The sequence below is a fragment of the Sminthopsis crassicaudata genome, chromosome 6 (assembly GCF_048593235.1).
Source record: "Sminthopsis crassicaudata isolate SCR6 chromosome 6, ASM4859323v1, whole genome shotgun sequence".
In the NCBI taxonomy this organism is placed as follows: Eukaryota; Metazoa; Chordata; class Mammalia; order Dasyuromorphia; family Dasyuridae; genus Sminthopsis; species Sminthopsis crassicaudata.
The window spans coordinates 202,092,744-202,119,227 of record NC_133622.1 but is presented as its reverse complement, the minus strand read 5'-3'; the positions used below and the strand labels follow the sequence as shown (position 1 = coordinate 202,119,227).

The following is a 26,484-nucleotide window of genomic DNA, read 5'->3' as shown; positions in this document are numbered from 1 at the left end:
GGCACCTCCCAGAATTTTTAAAGGCAAACTTGCAATCTATAATATATCTCTGAGCTTTTAGCTCATCTTGCAAGCATCATAAAGGGAGAAATCCTTATGGAGGACAGGTTTGCCTTCTCTGCTGCCACTAGCACTAACCATTCATCAAGTACTACCAATGGGAACATAAGCCCAAGGGCACTGAAAGCAGTGATACCTCCCAAAATACTGTCTCTGTTTCTAGCCTGGCTCCAGAAACCATAGTCTAGGGAAGCAATCCTTGTGGAGGTGCAAAGTGGCAACTTGCGCTGCAAGGCACTCACCTACTTAAGACTGAAAAGAAAATTCTCTGTACCAAGTCATTGGAATTGTCAATGATTGAATAGCAGAATCCAAGATGGTTTAATTGATGGAAATACCATTATATAAGATGCACTACCATCTGTTTTGCCTCTGAATTTGAAGGAGGATTTTTCTATCTGACTTTCTAAATGTTAGAATTTGGGCAGCAATATCTATTGCTTTTTGCTTTATTTGCTCATGGCTTAGCACAGAGCTTTGCACACAGTAAGTACTTAAATGCTTTCTTACAAGCAATAATTTATTCAATCATCACTTAAGTTCATGAAATTAATAAACGGTTGACCTGGAATTCAAATCCAGGTCCCTGATTCCAAATCTGGTTCTCTTTTCGTCACCATGTTACCCCAATCTAGAACTTTGACCACTAAACTTAATCTTCCTCCCACTGGACTCTTGTCTCTGCCCTTGGGATCAGTTGGTTCTTACATGTGGACTTTCACACTATTTTGCTAGGAGCCAGGCTGCCACCCAATTTCTTGTTTTTTTCCAGACCATGCCGTCCACAGTGTGAATAACTGCTTCTTTTTTCTAGCTTTCCTTTATGGATTATCTTCCTCCATTAAAATGTAAGCTTCTTGAGGGTAGGAATTGCTGTTCTTTTTAATCTTTATTATATCCTCAGAATTTAGGGCAGAGCTTAAAATATGTGTTTATTAAATGCTTTATAATTCACTCTTATATGCATGCATTAATTTAATGCATTATTTAATTTTTACATAAGAGAATGGGAAGGGAGAGATCTAAACTCACCTAGCAATTTGGTGGCAGAGACTCCAAATCTTCTGAGTCTTGGTCTATTGCTCCATCTTCTACATTTCTACTTTCTCCTGAAGTTACTTATCAAGGTCATAGAACATTAAAGAAGAAAGTGGAGGAGAAAACTCTCAGGTAAGCCTAGAATCTCAATCTCTTATCTATCCCTAAGAGAGTTTTTTGTCCTTTCTATCCATTGCCCAGAATACAACACTCTAATCTCAATGCCAGATGCTTAGTAGTTAGTGTCCAATTCCCAATGTCTAATAAATCTTCATTAACAGGGACAGAATTTTCTTTTTTTTCCTTTTTAAATAAGTTTTTTTTTATTTTCAAAATATATGCAAAGATAGTTTTTTAACATTCATCCTTGTAAAACATTGTGTTCCAAATTTTTCTCTCCTTCTTCCCTCCATCCCCTCCCCAAGACAGCAAGTAATCTGGCATATGTTAAATGTGCAATTTTTCTATACATATTTCCATATTCCTCATCCTGCAAAACAAAAATCAGATCAAAAAGGGAAAAATGAGAAAGAAAACAAAAAGCAAGCAAACCACAATGAAAAGGTGAAAAGGCTACATTGTGATCTACATTCAGTTCCACACTTCCTCTCTCTGAATGCAGATGGCTCTCTCCATCACAAATCATTGGAACTGGCCTGAATCACCTCATTGTTGAAAAGAGCTGCGTCCATCACATTGACCATCATATAATGTTGCTGTTGCTTTATGCAATGTTCTTTTGGTTCTACTCACTTCACTCAGCATCAGTTCATGTAAGTCTCTCCAGGTCTTTCTGAAACCATCCTGCTGATCATTTCTTATAGAACAATAGTATCAGCGACAGAAAGGAACATGGTTGGTCAACTGTCATAAAGCTGACTAATCTTTCTAATAGATCATCTTGATAAGATTACTAGGATCCGCTTTTCAAAACTTTTAATGACTCTCCATTGATTATGAGAAAAACTTATGTTCTGTGGCCTGACATTCAAAACCCTCAATCATGTGATGATTTCCTATCTTCCTAATATTTTCTTTCTTATATGTTCTCTAGAAAGAACCACATCCTAGCCTAAGAATGGGATTTTATGCCTTTACACTTTTGCTTATCTTGTTTCCTAAGCCTAGCTTGTTTCCAGTCCTGTCAAAATTCTTGGGGTCAGGAGGACTTTGGTTTAAGCTTTACTTTTGACACAGTGTAAGTCACTGGTAAAGATACTTCATCTTCTAATGCCCTAGACAATTCTTCAAGTTGCAGAATAGTTTCTCATCTGCAATAGTTTCTTGTTTCTTACACTGATGAAAGCACATATTCAAGCAAACTAAAAGCATCTAACCCAAGTGATAGAATGCTTAACTTCTTGAAAACTATGTGAATTAAGAAAAAAAACATTTATGGTAATACAACAGCAATAGGAAATTTTAAAACTATTTTCTTAGAATTGTATAAATCTAATTAAGAGATAAGCAAGCAAGAAAAAAAATTGAATGAATTGGTTTAGCTGATCAAATAAGCTAGATTTGGTCATTGATATGATGACTCCAGAATGGGAATTTTAAAGAATTTCTATTGCATCTTTAGAAAAAGAGATCATGTGTTAGAATCCAAAGGAATCATCATTATATGTAGAATGGAAATTATAATAAATTCATTCTTTATATACTACAATACAGTGAAATAAGTAATCAATAAATGAAATATAAGAAAACGAGACAGACAAATTAAAAGTAAAGACTTTGTATAAATGATTAAGTTAAAGAAAAGAACATAGAAATAATAAATAATAAAGTTAATATCAATAAAACAACATTCCAAAACTTTGGAACTAAAGTACTCTTCAAAATATAGCAGATAATACAGTTGTGGTAAAGCAAAATATAAATTATATCTCCCAAAGCATGTATGTATGTGTGTGTGTGTGTGACCTTCTATTATGACTACAGAAAAAATCTCTAATTAAGTAAATAGTTCAAAAGGCTAGAAAATAAACTGACAAACCAAATAATCCTAAAACAAAACAGAGATTCTTTTGAAAAGGCTAGTAAGAGAGACAGCTAGTTGGTGCAGTGGTAGAGCATCAGCTCCGAAGTCAGGAGGACCTGAGTTCAAATCTAACTTCAGACACTTAACACTTCTTAGCTGGGTAGGTCCAATTGCCTCAGCCAAAAAAAATTAAAAAAAATTAAAGGCTAGTAAAAATTAAAAACAACTCCAATCTAATCACAAAAAAGAAGAGTAGAAATTAAAATTACCAAAAAACATGAACAAAGTGAATTTATATTAGAGAGGAGCTTTTTTTAAAATCACATGTTTCTGTACACAGTTAAAGCCTACAATTCAAAAGAAATTGATATAGCTGCTCAAATATAAAATACTCAAACTAATAAAACAAAACATGGAATCTTGATCCAAGTCAATGAAAAAAGCCCCAAGAAACCACAAATGAATTGCAAAAGGAAAAAACAAACAAAATTATAGGTCCAGATAGGTTAAAAGTGAGTTCTATCAAACATTCAAAGATAAATTAAAATAAATTTAAAGTAAAATCCTTGGAAGGAAACTGTAGCAGTAAAAATGGGAAAAAAACTTTATTTGGACTAAAGCATATTCATACTATTGATCCAAAAATGTTTCAATATTGGGAAAGCAGTTTGCATAATTTAATTATAAAAACAACAAACAACTGTTTCACTAGAGACAGAAAACCTTTGGCAAAATATAGATTTATGTTAACCCTATTAACAGGCAAGGAAGGTCCTTTCTTTAATCTGATTTAAAAAAACATATCTAACAAAAGAGATAGCATTATTTGCAAAGAAAAAATATTTTTTTAAAATCCCAATTCAAACAGGGGCAAAACAAAGATTTCTTCTTTCCACATTGTTATTTGACTTAATTTTAGAAACTCTAGATTTTGAAATGTGATTATCAAACAAATAATTTTTGTAAGGTGTAATATTTGTAAGAAAAACATTATTCACATTTGTAAATGATGTGATGATGTAGCTATAAAACTGTAAAGAATAAGCCAAGAAAGTAATCAAGAAGAAATGAATGGCAGTTAGTGGCACCATAGAGAAAATACTGGACCCGGATTCAGGAATAACTGAGTTCAAAATCTTTCTTCAGACATTGCTAAGCATATAATGGGCAAAACAGTTAACTTCTTTCAGCCTCAGTTTGCTTGTCTGAAAAATGGTATAATAGCACTTATTTCATAGGGACATTATGAAAATCAAATGAAATAGCATATGTATTTGTAATTGTATTTATTCCTTTATCCCTATTATTGTATATGTAAATGTATTTATTCTTTTGTAAACCATACATTATTATAATAATAATATCAACAATAATTATTAATATTTAATTAATGATATTAATAATTAATATTATTAATAAACAATATTATAATAATAATGTTGGCTAGTATCATCATCATCATCAATTTCAGTAAAGTAGCATGATACAAAATAGATATCTTCAAAAAATCAGCATTTCAATTTGCTTTTTTTTTTTTTTTCCCTGACCCAATTGTTAAGTGAATTGCCCAGGGTCACACATCTAGGAAGTGTTAAGTGTCTGAGATTAGACTTGAATTCAGGTCCTCCTAAATTCAGGGCTGGTGTTCTACCCACTGGGATATCTATCTGCCCCTCAATTTGCTACTAATAAAAGCCATGGAAAATGGTTGAAAAACTAATGCAAAATAACTATAAATTGCATAAAGCAGCTGGTTGTTAACCTTTTGGAAAATATACAAGACTTACATAAATACAATCACAATGCATCCTACAGAAATATAGAAAGGAAAATAATTAGAAAGAAAATCTTTTTTTGTAGTTGGGTCATGCTATTCAAAAACATGATTTACTATCTAATTTAACTCACAGAAGTATTTCTATACCAATAAATTTACAAGGCAATATTTTGTAGAACTAGACAAAATAATAAAATTAATTTGAATGAATCAAAGGTCTAAAATATAAAGGGATATTATGAGCAGAATTCTAAATCAATGGTGCTTCTTATTGGCACTTGTGTGAGGCCTCTGTGTGAGGTATAATAGTCATAACAATTATTTGGTTCTGGGCAAAAAAACTGAAAAGTGGATTAATAGAACAGACAAAGCAAAAATAACAACAATAAAAACCTAAGGAGCAATAAAATAATAGCCAAATATTTGCTAAATTTAAGAACTATCAACAATAGAAATTATTGGGGGAAATGCTTCTTTTTTGTTAAGGATTACTGGGAAAACTGTAAAGTGCTTTGGCAGAAATTAGGCTTAGACCAACATCTTATACCATGTACCACAATAAGTCATAATGAGTATACACCCTGATTATTTTTATGTTGCAATATTGTACAAAATCAAGGAAAAACAGGAGAAGCTGCTTTTCACAATTAAAGCTAGGGAGAGAATTTTTAAATGAACAAGGGATAGAGGAGCTCATAAAAGATAAAGTAGACGACTCAATTACACATAACACTTTTTGCATAAAGAAAATTAATGAAGAGAGAATAAGAAGAGAAAGTGTAGAGTCAGGGAAATATTTGCATCAAATAGCTCTCATAAAAGTCTGATGTCTAAGATATATAGGGAATTGATACAAATATATAGCACAAAGAACCATTGCTTGATAGATAAGTTGTCAAAAGATATGAACAGTTTTCAAAAGAAAAATTGCAAGCTATAAATGACCTTATGAAAACACACTGCAAATCACAAATAGTAGGAAAAATGCAAATTTAAACAACTGAGCTTTTACCTCACCCTGTGCAAAGTGGAAAAGATGACTAAAAAAACAGAACTAGTGTATTTTGGAGGGACTGGGGGAAGATGAGTATATTAATATGTGCATGGTAAAACTGTGAATTAGTTGCCGACTATTATGGATGTCAGTTTGGAATAATAGAGGAAGGATAACATGTATATTTAAATTACATAAAGTCAACCGGATTCTGTTAAAAAAAGAGAGAATAAAGTAATTTAAGTAGTGCTCGTGTTACTACCTGCCATTCTACTCAATGAATGTATGCCCTTGTGAGATGGAAGATAGGAATTTCTCCCTTGTCCCAAAATAATATCTCATCTCTAGGAGACCCTGAAGTTTCAACTACCTGTCCTCCTGTGGGGGGGAAGGAAGAGTAAAATTTGGGGAAAAATCATTCTGGAGGAGAGAGGCAATAATTGTGAGCAACTTGAACTCATTCAGTTATCATTCATCTCCAGTCCCTTCACAACTAACTTCACTAATTCAGTACTAAGACCTAATCTGAGCTGCAGACTTCTGGTTTGCCAGTTTTTGTTACCTACACTTTTCTCACATGACAGAGACTTTTTACTTTGAAGATATGCCTTACAGAGAGGGTAATTTTTGACCATGTGAGAATTTTATCTTATCTGCTGATTTTAGATCCCTCAAGTAAATTCAACTCTACTATATACAAAAAAAGCTCTTTATGTTGACCCAGTTCTCTCATTGCTAGGTATATACTGGGTATATAAAGATCCAAAGAAAAGCAAAATACTTATAACACACTCTGATGGGAAAAAGAAAAAAAAAACAGAAAAAGAAGTGGATGACCATCAATTAGAAAATAGATGGAAAAATAAAACCCTGTGATGTATGGATGTAATGGGAGATTATTATGCAATAAGAAATGACAAATATATGGAATTCAGAGAAACAGAGGAAGAGTTATAAACCATTCAGAATGAGAGCAGTAGAAATAAAGTGATGTTATATATGATTGTAACAATGTACAAAGAAATCAGACATTTTGTAACTGAAAAAAAAAAGCCCAATGATGTTCCAAAAGAAATGTTAAAAGATATCTTCATGGATGTGTTAGTACTAGTTTGTGAGAGCTGTTTGCTAAATTTTTAACATGAGCATTTTTACCTTGGAAAGCATTAAATACTGCAAATTGGGGGGCGATTTATTGTTTTTTTTATTGTCTAGACTTAAGAAAGTGATGTAGAAAATTTTAATAATGAATATTAAAACTAAAAGTATATGGATTTTAATGGAGATCCTGTTGTTAAATATTTATTAGCAACAACCCTACATATCTTCTTCATGGGAGATGGACATACGGCAGAAAACTGTATATACTGTTAGATGTTTGTCACCCTACTGGGTACTTTTACTTAGTTATTTTTCTTTGTTACCAAGTGAGGATTTAATTAAATATTTTTAGAAATGGCTATGGTGTCATGGACAGAAGGCAGCAATAAAACATATTATGAAGGAAAAGGGAAAAAAAAAGAAAAAATAACATCAGGGTCAAGATCTTGGTCCAGAGTAGGGACCAAAAATTAGATGGGATTATAATAAGCAATCTGAAGGACTCAGTCAGAGATTACAAAGTAACTCAAGACATAGTTTATTCCAGGAATCAGAAACTTTGGCTTCTGGGATTTAGGCAGATACAAGTGACTGTAGAATTAGCTCACCTACAAACAACCACAGCAGGGATATAGGCTTCCTTTTGTGGAAGCACTCTGAACACAGGTGGGTCCATGGCCCTGGGAGGCAGTAGCAGGGTACTACTTACCCCATTGGGGCCACTAGATGATACAGTGGATAGAGTACTAGCCTTAAAGTCAGGAGCACCTGGATTCAAATCTGACCTCAAACAATTAATAGCTGTGTGACCCTTATCAAGTCATTTAACTCCGTTTGCCTCAGTTTCCTTATTTGTAAAATAATCTGGAGAAGGAAAAGGCAAATCATTCCAATATTTTTGCCAAGAAAACTCCAAATGGGGTCACAAAGACTTTAACAGTAACTGAAATAACAACAAAATTGAGCTCTCTTTTTTAAAATTTTTCTCTTTCTGTCTCTCTCTCTCATATGAGTGTGTATGTGTATGTAGAGATATTATACATGTATTTGTACAATGCTATTCCTTTTATGACTTACAAAGTGATTTCCTATTTATTATTTCATTTAATATTCACATCAACTTTTAAAAATTTAATATTTTATGTTTTCCAATTACATGGAAAAATGATTTTAACATTCTTTTTTCAAATTCTAAGTTCTAAATTCTCTCCCTCTCTCCTTACTCCACCCCCTGTCATTGAGAAGGAAAGCAATATGATATAAGTCATACACTGTCTGTTCTTCCTTAAATAGGATAGAGAGGGAGACTATTACTTTCCTATGAGATAGGGAGCTATATCTCCCTATTTCATAGATGAGAAAACTGAGTTTCAGAAATGAGACTTACTCAAGAATACAGGACTAGAAAATGACAAGGCTAGGATAGTCTAATCTTTGAACTCTTAAGACCAGTTAGTTCTCTTTTCCCTACACTTTCTTAGATAAATATGTTTACATCCATATTTATGTTCTAGAACAAACATATATTGATACATGAATTTGTATTGCAGCTTAGAATAATAGGCAGAATTGGATGTAGAATCCCACACCTGCTACCCTTGCTATTGGAGAAGTGGAGGTTGGTGGATTGTTGGAGTTTAGGAGTTTTGTGCTTCAGTTGGGCTAGAGATGACTGGATGTTTGCACTAAGTCTGGCACCATGATACTGAGAGCCTGATATAGAGATCCTAAAAAAGAAGCAAAACTACTCTAGTTAAAAATGTGACAAGTCAAAGCTTCCATTGCCAATCAGCAAGCTTATGAGCAAGGCTATTGAACTTCCAGACTAAATATGAGAGGAAAAACTACGATCCCCTGTCTCCCCATCTCAGAAAAAGGAATGCTATTTAGGGACATTGAATCCTATGAAGAGTGTCAATCTTTATAATGAGGTTAAATGTGAGGAACCTCAGGTGAAGTGATCCAAAGAACAGAGGATTTAGGAATAATAGTGTCAGGGTCGCCATCTTATCACTTAGGATCATAAAATTAGATATGCAAAGGACCCTACAAGTAATCTAGCCCAACATCTTTATTTTACAAAAGAGAAAAAGGAGACACAGAATGATTAAACAACTTGGATGTGAGTGAACCCAGATTTGCTTGATTACCAAATTTACATCTTTTCCATGGTACCTTGATGGCTCTTTATTGACTGGCTATGTGGTCTTCAGCATGGTCCCTACCTCTCTGGATGTCGGGCACTTCCTCTGTGAATGTGAATAATTGAACCAGATGACCCACGAAAAGCGCCTTTCCTGCTCTAAATATAACAAGGGATCACATTTCTACTAAGCTTTAAGGTTAATAAAACTCTTCCTTCCCTCCAGCCTTATGAAGAAGGTTGTTTAAGTATTCCCATTTTAAAGATAAAGAATCTGAGACCAGAGAGAAGTGAATTGCATAAGTTCTTATAACTAATAATTGTCCTAATTTAAAGTCACCCCATTTTCCAAAGTCCAGAATAATTTCTTTTAGCATTTGTTATTTGGTTTGTGGTCACTGGGTGGCGCCAGTCTACCAGTTTACAAGACTCACTAAATCTCTCTGAGTAGCTAATTCAATGACAACTCCCTGCCTGGGTCTTGGGCCAACTCCCAGCCAGCACTCCTGGTTTTGATGAATCCTGCTTGGCTGGGCTGAGAGGACTGATGGAGGAAGACCTCTACCTTTCTCTCCCTGCTGCCTTCCACCAATCTTAACAACCCTAGTGACAAAACTTAGGAACTCACCTACTTGGGGACTAATGGAATGTAGGTCTAAGGAATCACTTGTCCTGAAAGTTTTTCTTCCTTGGAAGTGGTATTTGATGCAATTCTGGAACAAGTGAAACTGTGATATGAATATCAGATCAGAAAGTGACCTTAGAACATGGAGACCTAGGGTACCGGCCCCTATTCACCTCCCCCCCCCCCAACCCAAGAGAAGCTTGTCCAAAGATCTGGGGGACTATTTGATCAATGATGGTACTATCGAATTGAAATTAATCCCCTTGTTTTTCTTTCTTATGTACAATGGCATGGTAAACTTTGCTTCTTTCCCTTTCATTTTTGAATATCATGCATGGTTAAGGTTCATTGAAGGCCAAGGGGGAAGGGGAAACTCTGAGGTAGACCTTCCAAACTGGGAGGAGCCAGAGAAGAGAGAATGGTGGACTATGGCACGCAGAAGAAAGTGAAAACTAAGAAAAGATTTAGAACATAGACTGAGAATTAGGAAGAATAGAAAATGACAGAGTTTCAAAGAATGGTAGATCATTAAATTTGAGAGTTCCAAGAGAACTTAGTACACAGAATAAGAGGATGCCAAAACTAGGGAAGGAAGAAATGAGCTCTTACATCCATTTCTAGCCTTTTGTTGAAAACAAATAATGTTCACAAAGTTGGTGATTTGAAAGCAGAATTTATCATAAAAGAAATTCATTTTTGACTTTACGAAGCTTTAAGACCTAGAATTACCTATTATAGGCCATTTAATCTAAATCTCTATAGATGAAGAAATGGAGATCTGGTGAGGGATGGTGGGTATGTCCAGATTTGGCCTGGAGCATCAGGAAATATTCTTTCCCCCTTACTTTGAGCCTACTATGGCTCATCAACCTCTTCATGTTCCCCTTCTGTATGATGCCAATGGAACCTTGTAGTGGCAAGAACAGTGGGTGGTGAATCAGAGAATCTCGGACCAAATCCTGGCTGGGTCATTTACTACTTGAGTCGAATTGAGCAAATCACTTAAGTTTTCTGGTTGGTGCAGAGTGTATAGAGTTGGACCTGAACCCAGGAAGATTCCTTTTTCTGTATTCAAATCTGGCCTCAGATGCTTATTAGCTGTGAGATCCTGGGCAAGTCACATAGTTCAATTTGCCTCAGTTTCCTCAACAGTAAAATAAACTAGAAAAGAAAATGGCAAACCACTTCAGCATCTTTGCCAAGAAAACTGAAATAGCTGAATGACAACCACCACAAAAATAAATATAAAGGGATTAGATTGGTATTCCTAATGTAGACACTATGAACTTGTTTTTGATATTTCATTAACTGTACTTCAGGATAATTAATTTATTTCATAATCTTATGTTTTTTATTTTATGGATTTAACTACATGATGTTGAGAAGGGATGCACAGGCTTCCTCAGTTTGCCTAAATGTGCAAAAAATTAAGTACCCTTATTCTAGATCAGCTTCTAAGTACTCCCCCAGCTTTAAGTTCAAGATCCAATTATAGGAAATTCAAATGAAGCAGAGCTCCCCCAACCCCACTCATAGTATCTATCCCCCATGGGGCAAACAAGCTTTTTTCAGAGGCTAGAGCAGTTGTGCTAGAATGATGGGGACACTTCAGCCCCTAACCCAAGCACACAGCTCTGGATTTTAATTATTTCTTAAAATCCAGTATAAATATAAAATATGACCACAGATAAAATCTAAAGGGTCTTCAGAAACAATTCTCCTTTAGAATAGTTTTATTGCCAAGTCCCAAGTCTGTGCTATGGAGAGAGCACTGGGAAGAGAGTCAGGAATTTTAGTCCTGACTCTGCCTGGGCTGTGACTTTGGGTAAGTCCCCTTTCTGTGGGCCTCAGGGATTGCTCTAGAGCAGGAGTTAATTCTTTTATGTGGTGTGGAACTCTTTGTCAGTGTGATAAAGCTTAAGAAGTCCTTCTCAAAATAATGTTTTAAATGTGTAAACAAAATATACATATATTTACATATATATTTATTTATTTACAAAGAAAATCAGTTATACTGAGATCCAGTGGTCAAAATGATAAATAAAAAGTTCACAGAACATGTTATAAACTTAAGAATCTTCTCAGTTGTAACCTTCTAGAATATGATTCTTTTTATCTGTCTTTATATCTTTCTTTTTTCCCTTCCTTCCTTTCTTTTTTTCTTCTTTCCTTCGTTCCTTTGTTCCTTCCTTCTTTCCTTTGTTCCTTTCTTCCTTCCTCCCTTCCCCCCTCTCCTCTCTTTTTTCTTTTCTTTTCTTCCTTCCTGTCTTCCTTCTCTCTTCCTCCCTCCCTCCCTTCTTCCCCCTCTTCCTCCCTGCTTTCCTTCCTCCTTCTCTTCCCCCCTCTCTCCTTCTTTCTTTTTTCTTTTCTTTTCTTCCTCCCTCTCTCCCCTTTCTCTTCTTTTCTCCCTCCCTCCTTCCTTCGCTCCCTCCATTCCTTCCTTCCTTCTTTCCTTCCTTTCTTCCTTTCTCTTTCCTCTTCCTTTCTCTCTTCCTTCCTTCCTTCCATTCTTCTTTTCTTCCTTCCTCTCTCTTTCCTTCTTCCTTTCTCTTTTTCCTTCCTTCCTTTTCTTCTTTCCTTCCTTCCTTTTTCCTTTCCTTCTCTTCCTTCCTTCTTTCTTTCCTTCCTTTCTTTCTTCTGTAACTCAAAACTCTCCCAGGGATCACAGGTGTTCATCATCATGCACAGCTCAATGTGATGATTCTAAGAGTTTTTCACTGATGGCTCTTTTGGCCTTCCATTCTGCTACCCATCTATTACCCCTCTGCCTGGCATTGCCTTTTTTCTATAGATGGAAAGTGAGCCTAGTGATGGGGGCACTAACTGACTTCTTAACATAGCTAATAATCACCGGCCATTTATGGGCACTGCATAGAGGCATTATGTGCTTTATATAAAACATAGTTATGAGTGCTCATTATGGGTGGAGGCAGCAGTTAAAATGGAAATTAAACAATCACAGACTTGCAATGTCAGGCAGCTAATGAATCCAGGCTGGTGGTTTCAGTGGATCCAAGAGGTATCTATGAAAGGCTTCTTTGGGGCCCCTGAAGATCCCTATGAGGCTGTGGGTATTTGAGGTAAGGTTAGTCCCCCTGCCCCCCATAGAGCCTGTGGCCCTCTGAACCTTCCTTCACTGATGGCTTTATAGCTTCCTAGGATCTTAGAGTCAGAAAGGAATCTGATACTGCATAATTTAACATAAATCTACCTGGACAAGAATCTACTCTTCACCATGTTGTTCCTATCAGTATTTGCCTGATCTCCAATGGCAGATCTCCAGTGAGATAGAACTTGTTATCTCTGAAGGGACCCCATACTAGGAAAGATCAACTCTAAAGGGTCAAATGTTCTTTCTGTTTTCAGAGCCCAAAGCTCTCTATTGTATTCAATTCAATCTAAAAACATTTTCAGAAGCCATTGCTATGTGAAGGATATCAGGTTTGCAAAGACAAATATGAAGCAGCTTGAGCCTACAAGGTGCTTTTGCTGTCCTGATGGATTGTCAAATCAATGGTGCTCCAGCTCTGTCTAGAAATATTTTTGATCCTATAGTTCTAATGTATGGACTCTCTCACCTAAAATTATATTGTGCTTTTACTCAGTAAGTTATTTAGTATTTGCAAATGGTGAATCCCCTTTGTGTAAGGGTTCATAACCTGGAGTCCATGGAACCCCAAGAAGTCCATGGAGAGATTTTAAGGGCTGTGAATTTGTATGGGAAAAATACGTCTCTTCTTATTAACCTCTAACTACAATTTAGTATTTTCTTCAACTATGAATGTGGATGATAAATAGTATTCTGAGAAAATAGTGTGTAGGTTTCACCAGACCATCAAAGGGATTCATGATGCAAAATGGCAAGTGCCTCAGAGGTTGGATCAGTTCACAACTCCACCAACAATTGTATCCCTGGGAGTGGAGGTGAGGAGAGAGTATGTTTGTTGGTTGAGAGGCAGCCTGTGCAAAAGAACTGAGGAGGAAGATAGCATAACAATTGGCAAGTCACCTTTGGTACTCAGTATTTCTTTTCTTGGTGCTGTCCATTTTCCTCAGGCCCAAACCCAGAGAGATGCTTTGTTCATTCTCCTTGCTGTGTCTCCCATTTTAGGATATGAGATTTAGGATATAATTTCCATTTATCAGTTTATTCTCATTGTTTATGGTTTTGTTTTTTGTGGCCAATCAGAGCTAATTTGGCCCTTACTTGACGTGACAACTCTTAGAATATTGAAGACGATGCTTAGGCCCTTCCTAAATCTTCTCATCTCGATGGATAAATCAGCAAGCATTTAATAAGCATCAACTAAGTATTAGGTCCCGTCAGATTCAAAATTCAAAAATGAGACAGTTCTTGCCTCCTACTATATCCTGTAGGGATGAGTGAAGGATATATACAAAATAAACACATAGGTATTGGGAGTAGGGAGGACAATCAGCAAAGGTTTCCTGTAAGCGGCCTTTGAACTACCTCATCCAGGATAAATACTTCAAGTTTTTCCAACAAAACTTCATATAACTTAGTTTCTAGCCTCCTCTCCACCTTGGTCTCTCATCTCTCAGTATGTTGCAACTTATTGATTAACCTTCTTCACACATGATACCTAAATGCAATCATCCAGATGTGTATGGCCTGGAAAAAGTTCCATTGGAAATAAATCAGGTATTGTTTTCATTTGGTCTAGCAGGGGAAGGGAGGGGAAGTGAGAGGGAAAAACATGTAGAAAGCAAATATTATGAGCAAGTCATTGTACTAAGTGCATTACAGATGTTATTTCCTTTGGTCCTAAATATAACCCAGGGAGGTAGATGCTAGGAATATCCCCACTGTACAGAAAGGGAAGATAAGGCAGGTAGAAATTTTATGAGTGTTAATGTGACTGAGAGGTAAGCAGGATACCACTGCTAGTAAGTGGTCAAAGGTGGATTTCAATTCAGGTGTTCCTGACTCCAGGATCAGTAAGTACTTTATCACTGCACCAGTTAAGCACAAGAGTAAAGTGACTTTTATTATCATAGATTTGGTTTCCAAAGGATAATATATTTATTTACCAAAAATGATTTCTACTTGGTAAATAAGATTTTTTTTACCCGCTTGGGGTGTGTGTACTCTGAATGTATATCCCTGAGTTAAATAGTCTCTAAGCCAAGGATCCTCCTCCTCCTCCTCTTCTTCTTTCTCTTCCTTCTCTTCCTCCTCCTTCTCCTTCTTTTTTAGATTATACATGTACATGCATTTTTTGCATTTTCCATATGAGTCAGAATGGGAGAGAACAAAAGGGAAAAACCATGAGAGAGAAAAAAAAATAATGAAAATAGTGTGTATCTCCATATTCAGTCTCCATAGGACTCTCTGGATGTGGATGGTGTTTTCCATTCAAAGTTTATTGACATAGCCTTGGATTGTTGGATTACTGAAAAGAACTATGATAGTTGATCATCATAAAATCTTGTTGCTTTGTCCAATGTTTTTTCTGTCTCTTCTTGCTTCACTCAGCATCAGTTCATGTCAGTCTCTCCAGGCCTTTCTAAAAATCATCCTGCTGATCATTTCTTACAGAACAATAATATTCCATAACATTTATATACCATAATTTATTCAGCCGTTCCTCAGCTGATGGGCATCCACTCAGTTTCCAGTTTCTAGCCACTACTAAGAGGGCAGCTACAAAAACTTTTGCACATGTGGGTTCTTTCCCCCTTTTTATGATCTCTTTGGAATTCAGGACCAGTAAAGATACTGCTGGATCAAAGGGTATGCACAGCTTGATAGTCCAGAATGGTTGGATCTGTTCACAACTCCAGCAACAATACATCAGTGCCCTAGTTTTCTCACATTCCCTCCAACATTTATCTTTATGTTTTCCACTCATCTTAATCAACATATGATAGGTGTGAGGTGGTTGCACCAAGGATTTTTTTTTTGAGAACAATTAGATTTAAGTGACTTGTTTAGGATTACACAGCTGATAAGTGTTAAGTGTCTGAGGCTGGATTTGAACTCAGGTCCTCCTGGCTTCAGGGTGGATGCTCTATCCAATATGCCATCTAACTCCCTGTAAGCCAAGGATTCTTAACCTTGGGTAGTGAAGCCTGTGGATGCTTTTAAAGAATAATATTTTCAAGTGCATAAAATAAAATATATGGGATTACAACAATAAGTAAAAAAATTGAAATAAGGATACATTTTTCCCATTTATGCTCACAGAGATACTTAAAGTTGTCCCTTAATTCTTTGGGGATCCATCAACCCAATATTTCTTCTAGTTCTAAATCCTGATAACCCACAATTCTTTGTCAATGGATTCATTCTAATATCAGAGGATTTTTTTACATAGAAATTGTACTTAGCGAAGCTTGTGATGGATGTTACCCTGACCCTTGCAGTTCCTTTTTATGAACACTGATGCCATCGAGAGATCTTACTGCTTTCCATGAGTTCATGTTTGAGAAATCTCCTTCTGCAGCCACACTAGTCTTTGTGCTGGTGAGGCAGATGAGGCAAGCATTCTTAAAGAGAAAACAATCTTTGATGAGCATTGCTTGGGCATCTGGACCAGCAATTTGGCTAGCAAACCAATTTTTTCATTTTCGTTTTTAATCTGTAAATGGATCAGTCCACTGTTGGGAAGAGCATAGCATAGGACAAAGACATTTTGAGAGTCCATAGAATGCCAGAGTGGGAGGGAACCTTAGAACATAGAATCTGGAAAGTCACAGGTGGAAACAACCTTCAAACAGAATGGGAGGAATTTTAAAGTCCCTGAATGACATCCCATTCCCTGTCCCTCAAGCCTGGAATATATCTCTTCTTCACTTATTTCTTTCAGAATGATTATCTTTTATTCTGGCTCTACTAAAATGTCATGTTTTCCTGATGTTTACCCCACTCCTTTATCCTCAATCATTAATTCCCTAAATCAGGCAATAAGCATTTGTTAAGCACCTTCTGCATGCCAGACATTTTGCTAACTTCTGGGGATATAAAAAGAGGCAAAAAAAGCCCTGACCTCAAAGAGTTTATAGTCTAATGGGAATTGGAGGCATTAGTGGCTTCATTTTTTATTTCGTATTCTCAGCATCTTGCTTTGGTGCCTGGTACACAATAAGTAGGCTTTCCATAAATGCTTATTTATCTGTGTACATTTTGTTCAGCATTTAAGTTGGATTTGTGTGCCTATTTTATTCATATCTTTTTCCTTCCTCTAGTAGAATGAAAAGCTCTTTGAGGGAGGGACTATTTCTTCTTCTTCTTCTTTTTGTCTTTGAATCGTAGAACCTAGCACTGGATGCTTTATATCTTATAGCCAGTTAAATGTTTATTAGGTTGCTCTGACTTTAGTCTATGCATCCCCTTTCCCATCATCCTATCGCTGCCATTTTACTGAAACTGGGGCCTGAGAGAAAGGAAGGAGTCATGCCCTTTGACTTAATGATCTCATTGCTAAGTACATATATTGCAAAAGTCAGTGATAAAAGTGAAAGACTTGTGATACATGTCAACATGTTCAGAGTAGGATTTTGTTTAATAGCAATTTTTTTTTAAATAGCAAAGAATTGGAAACTCAATAGATAGCTATTGACTAGGAAATAACGAGACAAGTTAATGTACAAGAATGTGACAAATTATTGTGTGGTAAGAAATAATGAATATGATGAATATAGATATACATGGAAAGATTCATATGAATGGATGCAAATTGAAAGAAATAGATCCAAAAAGTGATATACACAAAGACTAAGACCGAGTAAATGAAAAGAACAAAAAACACCCAAACTGATTTGATTAGTTATATGACAAATGTTGGCCTGAAAAAGAGATGAAGAACAGTTATAAATTCAGAGGTTCAAAGGTGAAACAACCCACCCAGCTTCCAACAGAGAAGTGATAGATTTACAGTAAGGAAGGAGACATTTTCTATAGATATGGCCCTGGTGGGAATTTGTTTTGCTTAATTATGCACATTTGTTCTGAGGATTTTGTTTTTATTTTATTTTTCAATTGGGGGGGAAGGGAGGGAGAGAGAAAATAAATGCTTATTAATTTAAAAAATAATTAAAGAAAAAGAAATGAGAAAATACATCTCCTTCAATTCCTTCCATAAATGCGGGACCATAGATGTGAAACATACCATCAAGCTTAACTGATTTATTGGCTAGTTTTGCTGAACTGCCTTTTTTTTTATTATTAAAGGGAATGATTCTATGCTAAGGGAAGGGGAGAGGTAGAAGTGAACAGGAGATAAAATTAAAATATATGTGTAAAAATTAAAAAAGAAAACAAAATCAGGCCAGCTCTGCACCCAAATACAAGGGTGAGCTGACCAAATGATTTTCATCTCAAAGATGATAAAGCAAAATGAGGAGGGAGGTGGGCAAAGACAGAATGGCAGTCACACTTATTAGAGATGTCCTAACTGGTGGAAGCGTGGATAGGCTTTTTGGTGCAGCAGTGAAGCTAACTATAAAAGAAAGGTAGGAATCGGAGCCAGGGTTCCTTCTCTTCCCGACCCCTTTACCATCACAGTTGTGGTCTGACACTTTGGTGGGCTCGCTAGGATCCCTGGCTCAGGGGCCTCAGGGAGGTTGTGTATCTCCCAAGCCTGCTGGGTAAGCCTGACACTGGAAGTAAGTGATTATCAGTGGAAACCAAACACTTGTTTACATGTTGCAGTCATTAGAGGTTCTAGCCACACTTCCTGTGCCCGGGCCTTCTGCCAGATGTTTGGAGGGGATTTTCACGAGCTGTGTAGTTTGGTAAATACAAAAGCTCTCTTATTAAGGGTTTTTAGTATTAGACTGTGCAATTAAGATTACGGGTAATTAGATGCCTTTTGTTGGAGTACAACCATCTAAGACATACGGGAAAACTTACTCCTTGACAGGACACCGATGGACCCCACGGATTCAGCTGGACCTTGCTCCATATGGGGCATGGATGAGAAAAGTAACATGGGACAATTGACTATTAGAGTCCAAACTGGGGCAACTCTGAAATAATACCTGACTCCTCTTGTTTGTCTCCTCTTACACAGAAGCAGCATGAGAAATCATGTGGAACAGTGGTTAGGGAGCTGCCCCTTCCAATTTGAGAAGGATGATTCATGGTTCCACAAAGACAAACATTCAAAACTTACTTCTGCCACTTGTTAGCTATTTGATCACAGGCAAGTCACTTTATCACTTTCCATCTCAATTTTGTTATCTGTAAAATGGGGCAGATGATGTCTTTGTATAATATCTTACCTTATTTATAATATCTTAGAGTCATTGGGACACAAAAGTGAGACAGCATATAGAAACAGCTTTATAAACCTTAAAGTACTATGGTTTATGTTTCTCCTAAGGAGAGGCAGTGAATTTGGTGAATACAGGGTTATTGAAGAGTCTGGAAAACCTGAATTCATGTCTAGCCTCTCATATACACCAGCTGTATAGTTGTGTGTAAATCATCTGTCATTTCAGTGTCACCATGGGATATAAGAAAACATTGAGGTCCAGATGAAAGAGTGCTGAGTGAGAATGCTGAAAGCAGAATCATGGGACTCAAGTTCAAATCCTGATTGACTTTGGGAAAATCACTCCAAGAGCTTCCACTTTTTCATCTGTTAAAATGAGGAGGTTCAGCTAGGGTACCTTTTTAGCTCCATGCTTTTTGATCTTATGATTCTACATTAGAAGAGTTGCTAATCTATATTGGTAGAAGGTATTTCCATATAAAGTCATTCCTCATATCAATGAAAACATAGGTGAAACTAGGAAAAAATATTTTATTTTTCTCATATGAATTCCTTTCTCAAATTGTCATTTGAATCTCTATCCTCTTTCCTTCTTTCTCCACTCAGGGTCAGATTAACTTCATTGATGCTGAAACTTGGAAGCCAGAATTAGAAGGGCTCATTCAGTCTGCTTCCCTCATTTTAAGATGATTAAATTGATTCTCAAAAAGGGAAAATAAAGTCACATACTGACTTGCTCAAGGTGCCATGGCAAGTAGTGGCAAAGTTGAGACTTGAAACTAGGCCTTCTGGATGCCAGCTCAATGTTCTTTCCACCATGGTATACTCTCTTTATCAGTTGGAGTATAACTCTGGAAAAGTTTCCAGATGAGTTGTGTGATGAGGAAGGGGGAGATAAGGGTCTCCTAGTCTTCCCCCTCCAAGTTCAGGAGAGCGTGACCATTTCTCTCAATGGTACTCTGGCCTGCCTGCTCTCAGATGGAATGAGAGCGTCCCATCTCACCTGTCAGAGGTTGTTAGTGGCAGAGGGACAGTGGCCGAAAGCTTCGCTTTGACCAGGCTGGATAAGCACATTAATCATGGACAGAAACAAATCCGGCTCGTCATTGGAGCTGGCTGTCTTGGCTGCCTTTGCTTGCTGCCCTCCCTCTGCTGAATCTCCCCTCTGTAGGAAGCAGGGATGGTAAATTATTCAAGATTGGGGAGAGTAGGTTTTGTAACAGAATTGCGAGGCCGCTGAATAAGAAACTATAGAAGTCCATACATATTTCATCTCTATTTTTTAAATAATTTTTTTCTTTTTTTTTTCTTCTTTGCTGAAGAAGATTTCGGTTCCTGCGTCTCCCATGCAGGATGGTTGGCTTTGACATTCCCTGGCTGTCTGTAGTACGAGGCAATAATTAAATATCAGGTGAATTAGTTGCTTTTTAATTTGACATGTGTGCTCCAGGCAATAAACACATGCCGGGCCACGTGGGAGTGTAATTGCCAAGGAATAAAATCTTGTACCGAGCGAGATCATTGTATCAGGTACAGCGCGACAGCTCATTTGATCGTTATGCCCAGGCTAAAGAGCTGGCCTAATTAGTTTCCATTAAAACTCACCCTTTAATCAAGAGTTATTCTTGCATAAAGAATGTCACTCGGTCCAGATGAATGAACAATGGTTTCCCCTTGAGATCCGACTATCTGTTACACTTGGGATGCCATATGTCTTCAAACAATCCAGCTTCCAACCCTCAGCTGGGAAACTGCTACCCGCCCCGCCGCCCGCTCCAGTGGTGGTGCTTGCCTTGCCCCATGAGCTGGGCTGGGGTTAGAAGAAATGTGGCAGCGGTAGGGAGGCACTGTTGGAGTGGTGGAGAAAAAGAAGGAAAGGGGGATCCCAGAAGTGGGAGCAGTGTTGGGTATCTCAACTTAGAAGGGAACTTAATCCATGGGATATCAGAGCCCGAAGAGCAAATGCTGAGGACAGAATGGAAGAAGTAGTTCGTGTGGTCCAGTGGGAATGGTGCTGGTTCACATCCTGTCTCTGACACTACCTCTAAGATGCTGGGTATGCGATTCAACCATCTGAGCCTCCTTTTTTAATCGTAAAAAGAGGGGAGTTGGGGAAAATGATTTCTGGGGTCTTTTTTGGATTCGGACTGGGATCCTGGGACTAATTCAACTACATTTTACAGGGAGAGAAAATTGACTCCAGAGCCCATTCTAATGCAATGTGCCATGTCTTTAATCACTGGTCTCCTTCTCAAGGGCTTTGAGCCACTTGCACCTGGTGAAAGGAGAGCATCTTGTCTGGCCTGTCAGAGACCATCAATAAATACATCAGAGAGCCCTTTCCGTCCCCTCCTGCCCGTCCCCTCCTGCCTCCTCACCCTTACTGTGCTGCTGCTCTCAGTTTTGTCAAGAATCTCAGGCTGTGCCAGCAGTCCCTCAGGCAATGGGGAATTGAATCTGTTGAAAGACTTAGGTGATCTCCCATGTCTCTTGTAGCTCTATGTGCCTAACATTCGAAAAGCCTAGAAGTAAGTACATGGAAGCTGGAATATTTGGGCAGAGGTATAATTAGAATGGAGCCATAAAGGCTTTGTTCCAAGGGCCGGCATCTGGGCGTGTGTGTGCTTCCACGAAAGACTCCTCCAGTTTTTCATTCCTGGGCCCTGAGGTCCCCAGAGCGATCTGTCCTGCACCATGTAGCTGCCCTAACCCTCCTCTGGGAATATGGCACTGCAGGGAGGTGCCATATTACCATAGCACCCCTTCCCTTGTGCTCACTACAATCTACCATCCCTCCTGCATTTTCCAGAAACTGAAGGCATAGTAGCTATGCGACCGGTATACAGACTGGACCCCATGGAGGCTAACCTGCCCTATCTATACCTGGTTCAGACTGACCTCTGTGAACTTGCCACAGGAACCAGAATTTCTGTTTATGTCTCTGATCTGAATTACTTAGCTCAAAATAAGGCTCCCTTCCTGGGGAATGGAAAAATGACCCATGGGAGGTAAATTGAACTCTTTATACTATTTAAATACCCAGACTTTGAACAGCCTCCTCTCTGGGAGTTTTTTTTTCCCTGATCTAGACCCTAGAGGGCTTTGTTCATGTTTCAAACATTGTGTTTTTTTGACAGAGGTCCTGGAGTGGTTCTCCATTTCCTTCTCCAATTTTTTTTTTTACGGATGAAAAAAAAAAACTGAGAGAAATAGGATTGAGCAATTTTTTCCAGGATTACAGTGACATAAATGTCTGAGACCAGATTTGAACTCAGGAAGAGGATGAGTGATTTATCCATTATGGCGCCACCTAGCTGCACAGCTTTGAAAATAAGTGTTGTTATTCCCAACGGGGGAGAATCCAGAAAGACTTCATGAAGGAAGTGGCATTTGAGTTGGAGTTCAAAGCAGAGGTGTCAAACTCTCAGACTGCATGCCTCATAAAGCACTCCTGAATTTGGCCAGTGTCAGATTAAAATATAATTGAGAAACATTTAACAAAATAAATAAAACTGTAACAGAACACAAATAATGGTACTATGTAGTTTTCTGAGTCAATATGCAAGGATTTTTATGAGTGGTTCAGTGGAACCTGTTTTTATTTGAGTTTGACATCATTGCTTGAGTAAGAATTCAAAGGTCAAGGAGGGTGGACATTTGAGGCACAGGAAATGATGGGAACAAAAGCAAATTCTCATCCTCTAAAGAGCATCTCTCCCTGAATTGAAGCCACTGTTGGTTTTAATGAAACTTTTTATATGACCAGTACAGACAAGAATGCATAATGTAATGTAGTAGGGAGACTCCATAGTCCTTTCAGCACAGCAGAGCTGGTAGGACCTCGGGAGTCACAGAGGCAGCGCCATTCATTTTGGCAGATGGGGAAACTGAGGCCCAGAGAAGTTAAAGAGCTCACCCTGAGTCACAAAGTCTAGTCTTTGATTCCAGATGCTAAATACCCCACCGTCTCTCCATGAGTGGTTGCAGACTAAATATCTTCTACTGTCTTAACTTTTTCAAGTTGAAATTCCATGACCTACAAGGTAGATTAAGAGCCATCACTGAGCATGCTCTGGCCTCGGTCTTTCTCGCTTCTATAGCCATGGATACCTAGTCCATCGTATTGTCATTGAGTTTCCCAGCTTGACTCATAACACATTCTGAAGTCTCTGTTTCTCACTGTCAGATGACCCCGGCTGAAAATTATTTTTTAATTGCCCCACCTTCCTACTCTCATTCTCTTTCTGCCTCCAATCCAGAGACATTTCTCATTAGGAGATTTATCCTAGAAGTAAATGGAATCTGGGGGAAAGAACACTGACCAAGAGTCAAGAGCCTTAGATGCAAACCATGGGAGGCAAGGTGACATAGGGAAAAGAGTGCTAGCTCTGGAGTCAGAGGGCCTGAGTTAAAATCTTCCTGTGTGACTTGGACCAGGTCATTTCAACTGTATGACCTCAGTTTTTTCATCTGTGAAATAAAGGGGGTCAGGGAGGATCCCTGAGCTCTAAATCTATGCTTCTGTGGCCAAGACTCATAGACTATAAATCAAGAGACTTGGAACTAGACGCTGGCCTGGAAACTACTTTTTTCTCTGGGTCTCAGTTTCTTCACCTATAAAATGAGAGGGTTGGATTTGAAGGTGGTTAAGTTGGCAAGCCTGGAGGTCCATGTTTCTTGGGCTTTCCCACTGATTCTTTGCATGACCTAGGCCAAGAACCTTTCACTTTCTGGTCCTTAGTGCTCCCATTTATAAGGAAGGGATTGAACTCCATTGAACTCTAGGGTCCCTTAAAGCTCTGACATCCTTTGAACAAGAAAAGTTCCCATAGATCTGTCCCCTGGGGGTCCCTTCTCTTTTTTGGCAGGGAGAGCCCAGGGTGTGGCCCTCTTACTTACTCATAGTCCATTTAAGCTCCCCAGCGTGGCATCTTGGCTCTTAGTCATTTTGATTTTTCCTTCTGCCCAGAGGATTTGTTGGTCCCACCACACCCTGACTTTTTGCAGATTCCCAGAAGTCTTAGGACCCATGGTCCCTATGACTGGTGGGGAACTAAGAGATCATGAATACTATCATTGGGGTGATTTAAATTGTGTTTATCCAAAGTTGGTATTCGTATGCTTGTATGTATGTTTTCTTTTTTAGCTTCTATTTCATAGAAATTCATCCCTTATAAAGCACTTTCCCCAATATAGCCCTGTGGAGGTAGGTGTTGCAAGAATTATGACCTGCATTTTACAGATAAGGAAATTGAAACTCATAGAGGTGACATATCCAGTGTCACAGCGCAAGCAGGTGGGGGAGCCCATGGCTTAATCTAGATCTCCTGATCCAGACTCAGCACACCTTACTTTTCTTCTGTTGTGTCTGAAAAAAAATCTCATTTAAAAAAGCCCAGTAATCATAATAAGAGAAACTAGATTATGAGGAACATGTAAGGTTAAGAAAGAAACTTTCTTGTCATAGTAGAAATGCCTTTTAAAATGTAAATAATTGACATTCTAATTATAAGCCTCCTTTTTATTACTTAAAGAAAGTCCTTGAAGGACTTCCTTCTCACATTGAGTTGCTAACACACAAGAGTATCCCACCCCTACAAATCCCTTGTGATTCCAGCTTGTTCGCCAGTAATATTTCTGGGGTCTTTACTATAGATGAGTCATTCTTGGGATGATGTGGATTCCATCCTAAATCTGGGCTGTGGGAACTTTGTATATGTGGTCATTAAAAAGGAACTGCAATAAGTACTTGGGTAAGGATGTTCTCTCCTCACCATTGAGGGTCTGAAAAAGGTCCATGCCAATCAAGTTGGGAGTATTTTCACCTCACTTATCTCCTTAGTTCTGATGATTTCTGTGGGTCATTTACAGCAATGGATCTCATGCTGGGTAATCCTCTACCTGATGCACAGGGGCTAACACAGTTATCGGTGAAGGATTTATGAATGATCTATCGGGAAAAGATAGATAAGGATGAATTTTGTAAGAGCAACCAACAAGTCCAGAAGCACACCACGGAGAATGGGATTTCTTCTTTATAGGTGAGTCAGCAAAGTTTTGTTTTATTTTATGTTATTTTAGTACAGATCTCTAATTTTTGTATCTTTTTTTTCAATATCTTTATAGGTAAAGTATGAGTTGGAATAGATAACTTCTAATGTTTTTTCTAGTTCTAGTAAGTCAGTCATTAAGGATTTATTTACTATGTCCTAGTTGTAGCTAGGTGACACAGTGGGTAGAGTATACCTACCACTCCCACTCCCAGTCTGGAGTTAGGAAGACTCATCTTCTTGAGTTCAAATTTGGTCTCAGATACTTCCCACCCGTGTGACCTCCAGCTAAGCATTTAACCCTGTTTGCCTCAGTTTTCTCATCTATAAAATGAGCTGGAGAAGGAAATCCAAACCACTCCAGTATCTTTGCCAAGAAAACTCCAAATCGGGTCACGAAGAGTGGGACATGACTGAAAAATGATTGAACAACATGTCCTAGGCAATGTGGTTAGCTCAGGCGGTATAATTCTATTAGGTTACTCCCTCTACCAAAACAGAGATCAGCAATTATTCTGCAACTTATAGTCTGGAGAAAGTTGAGAGGTTAAGGGACTTGCCCAGGTTTACACAATCAGTATGTGTCAGAAATAGGACCTGGAGCCAAATGTTCCTGAATCACAATGCCCCCTGTCTAGCCACTACACAATACAGTCTCTGTTTTAGAAACTATGTTTTTGTTTTTCTGGATTGTATTTTAGAACTGATCTTTAAATTGCTTTGTTACAAACTCATAAAGGCTAAAAGACCCAGCTATTATCAATGGAAAGTACCCTAGCTTTTGGGTTCTTCCAATAAGCAGCTTTGAGGTTGAATGAATAAATGAAGTATTTATTAGGCATTTTGTTATTATTGTTCAGCTGTTTCAATCATGTCCAATTCTTCATGATGATCCTGTTTGGAGTTTTCTTGGCAAAGATACTGGAGCGGTTTGCCATTTTCTTCTCCAGTTCATTTTATAAATGAGGAAACTGAGGCAAACAGGGTTAACTGATTTGCCCATGGTCACACAGCTTGTAAGTGTCTGAAGCCAAATTTGAACTCAGGAAGTTGAGTCTTCTTGACTCCAGGCCTTGCACTCTAGTCTCTGTACCAATTAGTTCTCCTTATTAAGCACTTACTTTGTGCAAAGTGCTAGGGATACAAATAGAACAGTGAGACAGTCCCTACTTTCAAGAAACTCACATTCTGAGGGGCAGGAAACACATATTGGAAGGTTTCAGGGGCAGGTCAGATGGATGGATCCTAGGGTCTCTATATAGCAACAGAACAGATGCAAATGCCTCTTCTTTGATCCCATTTGCACTGATAAAATATTGTTTTTTAAGTGCTGAACCATTTAATGGTTTCTTTTCTGGATCTTAGTAGCTGAGATTACACGCAGAAACACTGGGTATATGCCAGGTTGCATCTCACAGGGGCTACTGCCCAGGATGCTCACTGAGGGCACTGGACTGGAAGCATTTCTATCAA

General features: G+C 37.9%; 1 long non-coding RNA gene across 1 annotated transcript in view; it reads left to right on the top strand.

Moving 5' to 3' along the window:
- Positions 1–24,944, top strand: part of LOC141547048 (uncharacterized) — a 98,504-nt gene extending 73,560 nt beyond the window's left edge. Inside the window, exon 3 of the long non-coding RNA XR_012483497.1 lies at positions 24,833–24,944. This is a non-coding gene — a long non-coding RNA (uncharacterized LOC141547048). The remainder of the gene's footprint in view (positions 1–24,832) is intronic.
- Positions 24,945–26,484: the final 1,540 nt, after the last annotated feature.